Source organism: Amblyomma maculatum, unplaced genomic scaffold (genome assembly GCF_055883805.1).
Source record: "Amblyomma maculatum isolate TAMU_Amacu unplaced genomic scaffold, ASM5588380v1 scaffold_13, whole genome shotgun sequence".
In the NCBI taxonomy this organism is placed as follows: Eukaryota; Metazoa; Arthropoda; class Arachnida; order Ixodida; family Ixodidae; genus Amblyomma; species Amblyomma maculatum.
In genome coordinates this window covers 9,129,437-9,144,109 of record NW_028146738.1, presented here as the reverse complement: position 1 = coordinate 9,144,109, position 14,673 = coordinate 9,129,437, and the positions used below count along the sequence as shown (strand labels likewise).

Sequence of the window (14,673 nt, the reverse complement as noted above, 5' to 3'; positions counted from 1 at the left end):
AAGCATAGCCGGGGGCGGCAGAAAGTTAGGTGGGCGGATGAGGTTAAGAAGTTCGCAGGGGTCAAGTGGATGCAGCTAGCACAGAACCAGGTTAATTGGAGAAATATAGGAGAGGCCTTCATCCTGCAGTGGGCATAGTTAGGCTGATGATGATAATGATGATGATTCCATTGGCGTGGAAATTAGCTGAAATATCAGAAGTGCGGTTCATGATATACGCAGATGATGTCATGATTTTGTCTGCTCATAAACAACTTGAGAGACAGAAGCTACATCTGCAAGAGGCTTTACATACCATAGATGAATACGTCTAAGATGCAGGTCTGGAATTGTCACCTCAGAGTCCAGCTACATTCATGTTACAAACAAGAATGGAAGAAAACAATTGGCAACGCAATGAGTCACCCTAAAGACTGAAAATCTGGCATTGCGAGAGGTTGATGAGTTCAGAGTTCTTGGTCTAGAAATTCACAAATCCGGCAAAGAAACACAATGGCTCCATAAGATGAAAAAAGTAGCTGCGACTTCCTTAAACTTGATCAAACGCATTTTGTCCAGGAGAGGAGGAGCTCGAGCGGACATGGCAAGACGTCTTGTACAATTGGTGTTACAGCCGAGGATACTATATCAGGCACAATTGCAAAGACTCACGAGGTGGCAATAGGCGGAATTGAAAATAAATAGAAATGCAATGCGCACAACCACGTCTTTTCCAAAATTTACCCCTATCCCTATTCTCCAAGCATTTGTACAGCTGAATATGTTGGCAGAATTATTTGAACTATGAGAGGCAACAAGGAATATGAAGCGAAAATATGTTATGCCCATAGCATCCTTGTATGATGAAGTGGCAGTGCAAACACCAACAATGGCGGACCTCCCTCAATCTTCGGTCCAGTCACACAACTGCGTCACACTTTCATAACGCTGAAAGGCACGGAATGTCCGCTGCTCAGTGGAATGGCAAGTCTCATCACTACGCGCTGACCAAAAAAATGAGAAGGAGGGCACCTTTAGTGAGGCCAGGTGCTTTAAAAGGGGAATTAAGAGTGAATGTGCTTAAGAGTGCTAACGTAGTGCATTTTGTGGTTCGTTCCTTCTTTCTCTGAAAAAGGCGAAGTCTTTGTTAAAATGAGAAATGCAACAGAAAGCATTAAAAAGAAAATGAGCCCGGAGACGCCCACCGCCTTCCTGCTCCAAAACCCGTTTCGCGCTCAATATTTCCTGTTTGTATGGCATCACTGCATGTTGGTAATTTTGCAGTCTGAATATAGAAGTCAGCTAGCACCTTTTGGGGGAAACGAGAGGACAAAAGTTAAATGTTGAGAATGCAAAGTAAAAGGCTTTCACCTATGCATATGTGGCATATGAAGGGCTCTGCTTGGGACCTAACTAGTACAATGTATGGTCTCATACTGGGGAATCACCTGTCTTAAGCCGCTTGCCCAGTGAATTTCCTCGCTACTTACACGTGCTAGTGTTGCTGCGTTTTTCGGAAATATGTGCTTTTGAAGTGATCTTTTGCTGAATTGTCAATCGTGGGGCACGATCGTTGCGTCCAAGTGTGCAAGTGCTAAAAAAAGAAACAAAAAGCCACATCACTCGCATCGCGGCTAGGTGCAGAGCAAACTTGACTTTGAAGCAAACCATGAGGACTGAACAGGTAGAAAGGAAGTTGCGATTCGGTAACTAAAACAAGAGAGGGAGGGGGTGAGCCGTGCCTCTGCACCGGGTGCGGGTGACCCTAGCGACACCACTGGGTAAAAGAGTGGGCTAGCTAGCAGCATACTTTGGCACATATGGCTGCCTCTGAAAGGGGCATGCACTTGCTATCAGGATTGTATGGTAAAATTGTGTCCATTCTAGGGAATGGCTGATGCCCATAAAGAAGGAAGAGAAAAGTAAATGCCGGAGAACTGCAAGTAGCTGCTGGCAACTATCGGGCATATAGTTACTTTGTAAAGATGGTTGTCTCAGAAAGCTAAAGGTGATATTTGCTGCAGCGTTTAGCGAGGTGGAAATGGCACTGATAATGGATGCAAGCCACTTTCCGCTGCTCCACAGGTATATCAGCTATGGTAAGAGTCGAAGTGAGGATCTGCTGCTAAGGGACATACCACAGCTTTGGGAAACCAAAATGTGGGCCTCACAGTAGGTGTATAGGCTGGCCATAAAATACTAGAACTGCGGCGTAGGGCACAAGAGCAATGAAAGAAACTAGGTGAGGAGCATGAGCTCCATGATATTATTCTTGAATGGCCCACTGCAACACCAGCACCAGGTGAGAGGCTGTCATTACACAGGGACACCCTAATAGCTGGCATGCAACTTTGTCCCTAATAGACTGCTTGATCTGGCTATGTGAGGCATGGAAAAAACTTCAACATAAGCATTCCCGTGTCATTATTTCAATTCACTGCAACGTGCCTGCTAGCTTCCTAGAACGACAATAAACAATATATCAGTAATTATACTGTAACTTTTCATGCACAGAGTGCCCTAAACCTACTTTTGACATCTGGGCTATCATTTGGTCATTTAAACTGAAGCATTACAAGAAAATAAAATTAACTTACAGGTTGTTTAGCAATAATAGAAGCGTATCATGTGGTGAACCACGTACACTATCAAGATGCTATGCATCATTACAGAAAAGAAAACATATGCAACTAAAGTTAGGTGTCTGCATTCCTTTTAACTGAAGCCGACACTATCATCGTCTGCAAAGAAGGTTCACTCAGATGGGCTAGGCATTGGGCGGTCATGTAGTTCATAACGTGACCTGCACGCTTCCACGAGATCTGATATGTTGATGACCTCATAAGCACTTGTGAGGGGAGGTGGCGGGAACAGCAGCCTGGCAGCCTGGCTGTTTGAGTCCATTTCTTCCTGCACAGCACAGAGGATGCGACCCACATACGCTGCAAGAGTACATAAAGACACAAATGTTTTGAGCAAGCAGAATAAAATGGAAGCATAAACCAATTAGTCAGTCTTACAGTTAACTCCTTAATTGGCTTTGTGTCGCACAATGAATTATCAATTAATGATCACGGCCCCTCCAGATATTGTGCGCACTAGCCAACTAGGCTAGAGTTGAAAAGCATCACAGCCTCCTGGGTCATTTTTACCTCAGCATCGAAATGACAGCCAAAACCTGCTTGCAAAAAACGCTTACATCCCGCATAATGACCTGTGAGGGAGAAAAGGTGTGCATTCCTTTGTTGGCGAGCATGGATATAGAGAACAATGCTATTTGATAGTTACTGAAGTTAACCTAGTTAAACTTGCACAATAAGTTACTAGCATGTTAAGTTTCGGGTTGTGTTGAGGCTATGTACAGACCATGAGTGATGCCACTGAGGAAGGCTCCAGATTATTCTTCAGTCACAGAAAAATAATTAATATGGTGCATTTTATGCGCACTGAACTGATGTTGCACAGCGGAGAGGCATTTTAATTTCTTTTATTTTAAAGTGAAGCTGTCTTCAACGCGATTTAATCCTTCAGTATCAGGCCCCAGTAGACAAAACAGTTGTACTATCTTTGCCAATTTTTCAACCTTCTGCTAGTGCACAATAATGTGTACAATGAAAGGAAGTGTAATATGTAATACTTTTATAAAACAGTTATCTTATTCAAGCATGGCAAACTGAGGAGAAATACTCTCCAAACCATAAGTAGGGGCTTCCTTGATGGGGCACACGGTGACCTCCCCTTTCCTCGCTGCCATCGCCGCTCTCCACTTTTTGTCACCGAGTGACTGTTGCCAGCATTCTCATTATAATGTAGAGCCGACAGAGCAGTCCTATAAAGTGTTATATAATGCACCGTTGTCTAAATTCCAAGCGGACACAGGGCAACAGCATATAATTACAACTGAAATGGTAACATTGAGAGGAAAAGGAACAAAAGGAAGAAAATATAAGCAAAAACATGCATATTTTTCATCCTATTCTTTTCACCAAGCTACTTGTTTTATTGTTATTGCTGTGGCATGAAAATTGTCACCAACTAAGTTTTAGGCACAAGCCTCTTAGAACCATGACACTGCTAAGGCCATTTTGGCAAGATTGCTTGATGGAGCCACAACACCCACACCTGAAAACATGCACAATGAAAACTGCATTAAAGCAACTCACGCAGACCGTAAAGTGCAGGATATAAATCAGGATGCACTGTAAACAGAGGCATCCGATTCACAGTAAAATTCGATTTTTTAGGGCTTTCTAGAGGTTTGTTTAGCTGGCTCAATCGGAATTCCGCGGCCTGCTCGTGGAACTGTAGCAGCACTCTGTACAAAATGGAAGCACCAGATGCCACCTAATGTGTTGGGGACCTCTTGAATAACATGAGGGAGGGGGGGGGGGGGGCTCATGTTATTCAAGAGGTCCCCAACACATTCATGGCTAAGAACTGCATTACACTATCTCCATCAATATGTCCCTAACCGAACCTAATAATACTAAACACTTGCCTGAAAATTAAAGTGATGTATAAGGAAGCTGAACTTGCAGCATATACCAACCATGAGTGTTACAGGTGACAAAGACAAGATGCAGAAAGAAAAAAAAACATGTTTCAAAAAGGAAACTAATGGTTTAAACACTAAGATATCTATTGGTTAGAGGACAGCCTCCTTCATTTCACTGCAATAAATACTTTTCCCTTTAAGAGAGCCAACAGTTATTTTTGCCCAAATTTTTCAGAGTGCCTACTGCATTAAGGGGACATATGTGGCCCACTTTCTTAGCACTGCTAATTGGTGTGGCAGGTTTGAAATAGTGCAGAGAGCATTCTTTTGCTATAAATCATGAGGCCACCAGTTGGAACTGTAATAATTACAAATAATTCATGTTAGCCAAGGCTTGAAAGGCAGCTGGACCTTGATTGAGCAGACCCACCTTGCTTGCATTCCATGATATGAAAAGGCATAAGCCTTTGGTGCAAACCGGTTGATGACTGCATGAAACGATTCCACACCAAATGTTTGCTGGTGGGGTGACAACTGCCGAATGTCATTCAGGAGACGCTTGAAGTTCAAGAGGCGGCAAAGTTTGTTGAATGCATCTGAGTCTGAAACAATATATGCAATAAGAACAAAAGAGATCTGAGTACCAAGAAACTGCAAGGAAGCTTGCATTAACACAAAAACAAGCTAAATGTCTGTTTTCATATCTGAGTGGTGTGCCTCTGCAAAGGTTCATTTATGACTGTAAAGGGTACACTTTCGCTCAGATAAAATACAAGAAATGCTCAATGCATATTAAGACTTCAATACCATGAGATGTAATAATGTTTGAAATTAGTCTATATTTCAAGGTTCTTTTCTCTCGGCCTTGTTAAACTTCCTGAATGTTAGATCTATAACTAACAAATTCAGAGATTAGTGATTGAATCTTTCGTGAACCATGAACCATTCCAACACAACTAGGCATCTATTTTATTAACAAGCAATTTAGCTGCTCAATATCATTCTAAATTCAATGAAGATGTTAATACTTGGAAAGAGCACCTGGATGAAACCACTTTCGTGGTTGCAGTTGGCCATGCTGGCACCTGGTCCATGTGTCATGCAGGACACCGTGGCCACGGTGCTTATTCTGCACATGTTTCAAACAGACTCAGCCACACATGGACAGCCAGGTCTCCACTGCCAGCACCAGCACTCGCCGCAAAATAAAGGTGATTGATTATAGACTTGGTCCACAGCCCAATCAGTTCACAATCTGCGGAATTTGAGGTGGCAAGAAGCTTTTTCCTCAGCCCTGGAAAGAGAACATGGGTATCACTGAAAGTGACGAAGCATGTTGTCTTTGTGTTAAGTGCACTCTTCTGCAACTGACCTTTGCTCACGTGCCATGTATCAAAGAGATCAGTCGTCTTCGCCCGGTTGGTCCGAAGGTACTTTCGTTCCTGAGGATGACGATCTGTAACTATTTCATTGATTGTAATGTCATGGCTATTCAAAGAGGCCAAGGCCCCCTTTAGGCCCTCCAACTCCATGTTGCCACTGCAAGTGACTTCAGTAGACTGTAAGAAATTGTATATTTAAATAATGAGCTAGACTTCTGGAAAGAAAACTGTAGTCAAGACTAGTACAAAATGATTCCTGTTCCAATAAACATACTGCTGTGGCAACTAGCCCACCAGAAAACAAATATTTCGGCAAACAGTTTGTGTCAGACAATTTTTTATTATCTGCTTTGAAAGCCACCATGAAAAAACGAACGTTTAGTCGTGAAGCAAGGTATGCTGCTCATTTTTTTAACACTGACTTTTCCTTCCATACTACTAGCCTGATTCCAGACGTTACTAGAAACATAGGCCATAAACATACTAGCATGTATATGCCATACTTACACCATATTCCCTAAAATAATAAATGAAAATACACATTGTGGTTTTTCAATCATACTGCTGGCTGTTCTTTCTCATACTTTCATCAATTCTTTCTATGATTACTTTACTTCAAACAGCAAATTCAAATTAATCAGAAAGCATGAGTGGCAGTTACCTCCCTTAGTGTGGATCTCATAATGAGCCTCTCATTTCTCTACATTTATTTGCTTATGTGCCTGCTAGGCTGAACAAACACCATTAAAGGTGATGAGTTATCTTAACATGTAAGAAAAATGAAGGGTATGACTAATGGTTAGGTACTTAGGAGAGTTTGCTCTCACCTGCACAAGCTGGACATCAATGATTTTATTGTCAGATGTTTCGAGCAGAGAGTATGTTCCATATTTGGCACTATAGCCTGGGGAGTCCGCTCGGCCGTCCCCAGCAGGTTTTGCCCCATTGCTTCTCACTTTCAGTGCGTCGAGCAATGCCTCCCTCTCCTCTTGCCACACCTTGGGTAACAAAACAACACCATATGCTTTGTGACATGCTTGTAATAGAAATGATATTGTTTTGTTCCTGACTTTTATTTGGTCAGAAGTACATGTTTTCTGAACAATGCATGCAAAATTTCAAAACAGGTTCAGGTCACAAAATCTACACATCTTCTGCACCGCTGGAAATAAGAGGCGGCTCTGTATGCGGTCATACGTTCGCCTGCTAAAGCAAGCCACTCCAGCATGGCTGAACAAATGGAGGGCCTGAGTAGGAATGCACCTTGCAAACAGAATTGCTGCGCCAATCGCAACATTTTCGCACGGAAAGTTTTTTTGCCTTGGCTGGCTGAACCAAGTACAGCGGTGACCCTCATCACATGTTGTTGTGATGACGGCCATTGAGCTAGACACCTGAAAATTAAAAAAAAAGCTTGCAATAATGAACCAGTGCAAACCTGTGGCTCCTTCAAATGCACACGCTATGACTAGCACTGCTCTCATTTCAAAATTATTATTAAAATGAGGCTTGATAACAGGAAGTGGAAGGAAACAATTTCGGAGACATTTAGATCAATGTAATCTTCCTGTGACAAGGGCACAGTTAGTGCCACTTTGAATGAATAACATTGACATTTAGTGTTATTCCTGCAGTTTCACATAGTGAATTTTAGGGCTAGTAGTTAGAGTGCCCTCACATTGTGGTGAGTTTGGCAATCTCACTTCATTTGGTCGGGCTAAAGAAGGAAATAAATAAGTAATAAATAAGCAAATACGTAATAAGTAAATACGTAAGTAATAAGTAAGTAAGTCTCAACATCAGCCCACCCCTATATGGTTATAATATACATTTTTGAAATCGCAATGTCTTTAAATTTTTCGTCTGAGTTCTTGACTGCGTATTTCAATGGCCATCTCTTTTAAGTCAACACCAAAAAAAAAGTGCCCACGTCTTTACAGCTGCTCTCACTGCCAGTTCTTTTGAGCACAATGTTAGCTACAGCAGCAGCAATGGCAAAATCATTCACTTGTAGTTACTAATCAGTCAAGCATAGCATGCTTAGATAAAAACAAACTGACGAAAAGAAACAATCACGTGAAACAACCCCTGGGTTCACCTGCTGCACAAAAAGTCACTCAAAAAGATACCTCTTTGCTTGAAAGAGCAAGAGAAGTCTTGCTGACACACTTATTGTCCGTTGAAATAAAATATGATTCAACCATCTCTCTCGTCATCATTGTGGCGATACAAAATCCTAACCTGGTCAAACATAGGAGTGCACTTCTCCTTCTTCATTGTTTCACATGATTGGCAATGTGAGACCAGAAATGTTTTGTCCTTGCCACTTTCCAAGTTGTTCTGGTGTTCCAGTAGTCTCTTGTTAATACATCGTCCTGTTTGTCCTATATAACAGGCTCCACAAGACTACTGGAATACCGGAACAACTTGGAAAGTGGCAAGGACAAAACATTTCTGGTCTCACATTGCCAATCATGTGAAACAATGAAGGAGAAGAAGTGCACTCCTAAGTTTGACCAGGTTAGGAGTTTGTATCGCCACAAAGAAAAGATGACGAGAGAAATAGTTGAATCATATTTGGACAATAAGTGTGTCAGCATGACTTCTCTTGCTTTTTATAGTAAGGAGGTGTCTTTTTTGAGTGACTTTTTGTGCAGCAGGTGAACCCAGGGGTTGTTTCACGTGATTGTTTCGTTTTCGTCATGTGTGTTTTTATCTGGGCCTTGGAGTAAAGGCTTAGGCATAGTTGTGAGTCATAGCATGCTTGCCACTCAATCCTAAGCTTAAGCATCCTCAGCACAGTTGAGCTTGGGCCATCATGCAACATAATGCTGCTGAGACAGTTGCATTCCTCTGTTGGGCCCCAAAGAGTATACCCCATGGTCTGCTAAATTTTTCTTACTATTGCGTACTCGTCTGGCTATTTTCTTGCTTGTTTGTATGCTCTTAGTGGTAAACATGTTATCACCTGTCTAAATAAACTCTGAAAACTAGTTTGGAATTATTGTATTTGTCACAAAATTGCATATTGTCACGTAGTGGTGACGAGGTCGACGACACAATTGAAGGGTCGATGATTGCACTAAAGAAACTGTTTATTTGGGCTGACTTGCGCCCGCAAAAGAACTAAGCAACTCGGCGGCGGCGATAGAAACAAACGTGCTCGTCGATCGTCGAACAAAGAATACCCGTCACACTCGGCAACGCTCAATTTAAAGGCTGCACAGAACAATCTAGATAACGTCGCAAGCAGCTACCAGCACGGGCTGGAACATTGTGGAAAGACACCCGAAAGGCCGGAACCTTCGAGACAGATCTCGGTGCATCTTGTGCTACAACAAAACTGATAAAGGTGTGACTCGCGGCATCGAGCATTAACAAACAAAGATTACGGAACTGATACGCGGTCCAGAATCAGAGTGATAAGACTGTATGCCGGCGGCTGTTAAAAAAACAACAAATACTGTTTTGAAGGTTTCGCGGCATTACTCCCCCCTTAAAAAAAACATCGCCTCGATGTTCCAAAACAAAGCAACTTAAACATAACCACTGCAAATTTTAAACACCACACATTCTTTAACGCGCGTAATATGGCTTCAGTCGTACAACACGTACAATTTCTGGGCGTGCGCGTCGCCGTTGTGATGCTGACATTCCGTCGGGAATGACTTCATAGTCCAGTGGGCCGATGCGGCGAATGATTTTGTATGGCCCAAAGTATCGACGCAACAACTTTTCACTTAATCCGCGACGGCGAACAGGTGTCCAAACCCACACTTGGTCTCCTGGATTGTACTCTGCGTGGTGTCGTCGTAACTTGTATCGTCGGCTGTCGGTGCGCTGTTGGTCTTTAATACGCAGCCGTGCGAGTCGTCGGGCTTCCTCTGCACGCTGCAGGTAGGCGGTGACGTCGAGGTTGTCCTCGTTGGTTACGTGCGGTAGCATTGCGTCGAGCGTCGTCGTGGGCTCCCTACCGTACACAAGCTTGAACGGAGTCGCTCTGGTCGTCTCCTGGACTGCCGTGTTATACGCGAAGATCACGTACGGCAAGATGGCGTCCCAGGTCTTGTGTTCAGCGTCGACGTACATAGCGATCATGTCAGCGATCGTTTAGTTCAGGCGCTCCGTAAGGCCATTGGTCTGGGGATGGTACGCAGTTGTTCGTCGATGGCTTGTGTGACTATTCCAGGATGGCTTGCGTCAACTCTGCCGTAAACGCCGTTCCCCTGTCCGTGATGAGCACTTCTGGGACGCCGTGTCGCAAGAGAATTTGTTCGACAAAAAATTTGGCGACTTCTGCCGCGGTACCATTTGGTAGTGCTCTTGCTTCGGCGTAACGGGTAAGGTAGTCAGTGGCCACGATGATCCACTTGTTACCCATAGACGAAGATGGAAAGGGGCCGAGGAGATCCATCCCAATTTGTTGAAAGGGCAGGATTTGGGGCGGAATCGGGTTTAGTAGTCCTGCTGGTTTGATCGGCGGCGTCTTGCGTCGTTGGCACTCACGACACGTCTTCACGTAGTGGGCAACTTCGGCAGGCAGTAGCGGCCAGTAATACTTCTCCTGGATTCGACGCAACGTGCGCGCAAATCCGAGCTGGCCTGCTGTGGACTCATCGTGCAACGCCTGCAGAATTTCTTGCCGAAGGGTTTTAGGCACTACGAGAAGCTGCGCGGTCTTGTTGGGTGCGAAGTTCTTCACGAGGAGGCCATTGTTTAACGTGAAGGATGATAAATGTCGCCTAAACACACCAGGAGGGAAAGCGGTCATTCCTTCCAAGTAATCGGCTAGCGCTTTCAGCTCAGGGTCTGATCGCTGTTGTTCTGCGAAACTGCTGGCGCTTACCGGTCCCAAAAAGGCGTCATCGTCACCGTCCTTCGGGGTAGAATCGACGGGAACGCGGGATAAGCAGTCTGCGTCGGAATGCTTCCGGCCCGACTTATAGACTACAGTCATGTCAAATTCTTGAAGTCGTAGGCTCCATCTGGCAAGGCGGCCGGAAGGATCCTTCAAATTAGCCAGCCAGTAGAGCGCGTGATGGTCGCTTACCACCTTGAATGGTCGGCCGTATAGGTATGGACGAAACTTAGAATTAGCTCAGATGATCGCAAGGCACTCCTTCTCGGTCGTCGAGTAATTGACTTCGGCTTTTGTGAGAGACCTGCTAGCATAGACGATTACTTTTTCCTGTCTGGCAGTCTTCTGGACGAGAATGGCTCCTAGGCCTACACTGCTCGCGTCGGTGTGAATTTCGGTCTCGGCGTTTTCATCAAAGTGGCCAAGTACAGGAGGGCATTGCAGGCGGCGCTTAAGTTCGTCGAAGGCTTCTCCTTGCGGCGCTTCCCATTTAAAAGGTACGTCAGCCTTTGTAAGCTGCGTCAACGGTTCGGCGATCCGCGAAAAGTTTCTGACAAATCGTCGTTAATAAGCGCACAGCCCAAGGAATCGGCGCACAGCTTTCTTGTCGGCAGGTGGTGGGAATTGTGCGATTGCAGCTGTTTTCTCCGTGTTTGGCCGTCCTTGCTAACAATGTGACCTAGGAATCGGAGTTCTTCGTAGGCGAAGTGACACTTCTCTGCTTTTAGCGTTAGCCCCGATGACTTGATGGCTTCCAGCATTGTCTGTAGTCGTTTTAGGTGGTCTTCAAAGTTTGACGAGAAGACAACAACGTCGTCCAAATATACCAAACAAATTTGCCACTTCAAGCCTGCTAGGACTGTGTCCATTACTCGTTGAAACGTGGCTGGTGCGGAGCAGAGGCCAAATGGCATCACCTTAAATTCATAAAGGCCGTCCGGTGTAATGAATGCGGTCTTCTCGCGATCTCTTTCGTCGAGCTCAATTTGCCAATATCCGCTCTTCAGGTCCATCGATGAGAAGTACCTTGCATTGCAGAGCCGGTCGAGAGTGTCGTCGATGCGGGGAAGCGGGTAGACATCCTTCTTCGTTATGCTATTCAAGCGGCGGTAATCAACGCAGAAGCGAAGTTAGCTGTCTTTCTTCTTGACCAAAACGACTGGTGCTGCCCAGGGGCTGTTCGATGGCTGGATTACGTCATCACGGAGCATTTCCTCAACTTGATCGCGAATGGCCTGGCGTTCTCGCGGTGATACACGATAAGGGCTTTGGCGCAGAGGCCGGGCGTGTTCGTCCGTTATTATGCGATGCTTGGCCAGTGGTGTTTGTCGTACCTTCGATGACGATGAGAAGCACTCCCCGTAGCTTCGAAGCAGACTGAGGATCTGGTCTTTCCCGTTGTGGGTCAATGCCGGGTTGATGTCAAATGTGGGCTGACGGAATAGGTCCGGTGCGTCTTCCAGCGTTTGGTCGTGGAGGGTGAATACATCTTTGAGGTCCGCTAATTCGTCGAGAAAGGCGATCGTCGTGCCCTTGTTGAGATGCCGCTATTCTTCGGTGAAGTTTGTTACCAGAACCTGAGCTTGACCTCTCCGGAATATCGTGATGCCTCTTGCGATGCCGACACCTCGTTCTAAGAGCAATTGGATATTTCCTTCGACGATGCCTTCAGCGGTTTCGATGTTGGCGCTACCTACGCAGACTGCGATACTTGATCGGGGCGGGACGTTCAATTCTTCGTCGAGGATGTTTAGAGGGATGTGTTGCATCGACGTCGTCGTAGCAGGAATGGCTTTGTCTGCAGAGAGCTTGATGAGCTTGGATCACAGGTCGATGATAGCCCTATGTTCATTTAGGAAATACATGCCTAAAATCACGTCGCGGGAGCACTGCTGCAAGACCACAAAGCTGGTGGGGTAAGTACGCCCATTTACGGTTATTCTTGCAGTGCATCGTCCCGATGGAGTAATCAGGTTGCCACCTGCTGTGCGAATCAGTGGGCCATCCCAAGCGGTGGTAACTTTTCTTAGCTGAGAGGCTAACGGTCCACTAATGACTGAATAGTCAGCTCCGGTGTCTACTATGGCAGTGACTCTGCAACCGTCGACATCAACTTCAATATCACTTGTTCGCGTCCTCGCATTGCACGTGGGCCTTGGCGTTCGATATCGGCTCCGTCGTTTCTTCAGGTCATGGCCGGGGCATACTGTTGTTACTTCGCTGGGCGGCGGTTTCGGCTTGCACTCTGGTCGTATTGTTGTCAATGTCTTCGTGTGGAGCGGCGATGAAATGGCTGCGCCGTCGTTAGTGGTCGCCGGCGGCGGAGGATCTTCGTCTTTTCGCCGTTGAGCAACCTCACCTCCAAAGATTACAGCCTTTAGTTTCTCCTACGGGGGCTAGGAGACCGTCCTTGCATGTAACCGCAGCCCGGTGAAGCAAATCGGGCATTGTACGGCGATGGGAAGCGTGACAGATGCCTTGGCGACGAGTGCTCTCCGCTGCGCAAGAAGTCGATGATTTCCTGTGGTCGCTCTCCAGGACGGGGTCGTAGGGCGTCGACAGCGAAACCACGGAGGGCGATCCGCCTGTTGTTAGATGTCCTCCAGGCGTCGCATTTCTTGGGGCTTGGAGATCGTTGGTACACTTGGCGGGCGGGGGCCAAAGGGCGGCTTTCGGGGGCAGGAAGGTAGTGACGAGGGCTTGGGAGGTCGCGTCGGTGTGCAGGACGACGTAATGCAGCAGCATGGTTAATCGTTGCTGATTCATGCACTGAAGCCGTCGGAGTCTTCGCTTAAGGAACGCGCAGTGCCTGCTGGACTTCTTGACGTCGTACGTCAAGAAGACGCCACCTGGGGTTGTTGCGATGGTGGCAGCAATCGGCGGAGCTCCTCTCGTACAATCTCCCGGATGAAGTCCCGAAGATTCTCTTCGCTTGCAGATGCGCTGAGGTAGTGGCTTGAGTAGTCCGGTTGAAGTGGTTGTTCGTAGTGGCGCATCCGGGTGTTCAACGTCTTCTCGATGGTAGAAGCTTCCGTTTCAAATTCCGCCACGGTTTTTGGCAGATTTCGAACAAGACCTACAAAAAGCGATTCTTTAATGCCTCGCATTAAAAATTTGACTCTCTCACCTTCGGTCATCTAAGGGTCGGCGCGGCGAAAGAGGCGCTTCATCTCCTTAACGTACGCCAGGACTGGCTCGTTAGGGAGTTGGTCTTGACTGAAGGAGGTCCTGGACTCTTTCCTTTCTGGCGAGGCTTGAAAAGGTACTTAAAACCACTTCCTTGAAAGTCTCCCAATCCTTCATAGTTGCATGATTTTCGAACCAAACTCGGGCATGTCCTTGAAGAACAAAGTAGACTTGCCTGAGTTTCTCTATCGTCTGTTTGAAGTGGCGACCACTCCTTGTACGTCCTTTCTCGGTGATGTTCGCTGCCAAACTTTCCACTTTCCACATGCCACCCATAAGCACTCCTTGAAGTAACGAGCCTGTCGCCGAAGTTCAGAGCGCAGGATGGTGCGCATCCTCTTGGAATGCCCCGCAGACGGCTGTAGCGGCCCATAGAGGAGCTGAAGATCCATGGGGCAAAGCCCTCTCTTGAAATGCCAGGCAAGCACTCGTGCTCTGCATACGCACACCGCATAGAGTGCTGCGATACACGCTGGATTAGTAAGGTTGAAGTTTAACCACGGAAAAGAGCCCTGCGCAAAAGAAATACATTGAAGTAGGATGGACAGTTGGGCGAGTTGGTATAATTGCAGAGTGGGTGGAACTGCGCGAAAAGACGAAACACACAAGACACACAATAGACGAGCGCTGACTCGCAACTAATTTGTTTATTAGGAAGAAAGCGGATTCTTATACAAAAAAAAATATGTCCCATGATGTTACAAAGAACGAAACCTTTGACCAGGCAAATTCAAGAGATATTTTTTTCCTTCATCAGCCACGTGGAAAACCCT

The 14,673-nt window shown here is 45.9% G+C and overlaps 1 pseudogene; it reads right to left on the bottom strand.

Moving 5' to 3' along the window:
- Positions 1–2,733: 2,733 nt before the first annotated feature.
- LOC146172177 (uncharacterized) lies at positions 2,734–14,354 on the bottom strand (annotated as a pseudogene).
- Positions 14,355–14,673: the final 319 nt, after the last annotated feature.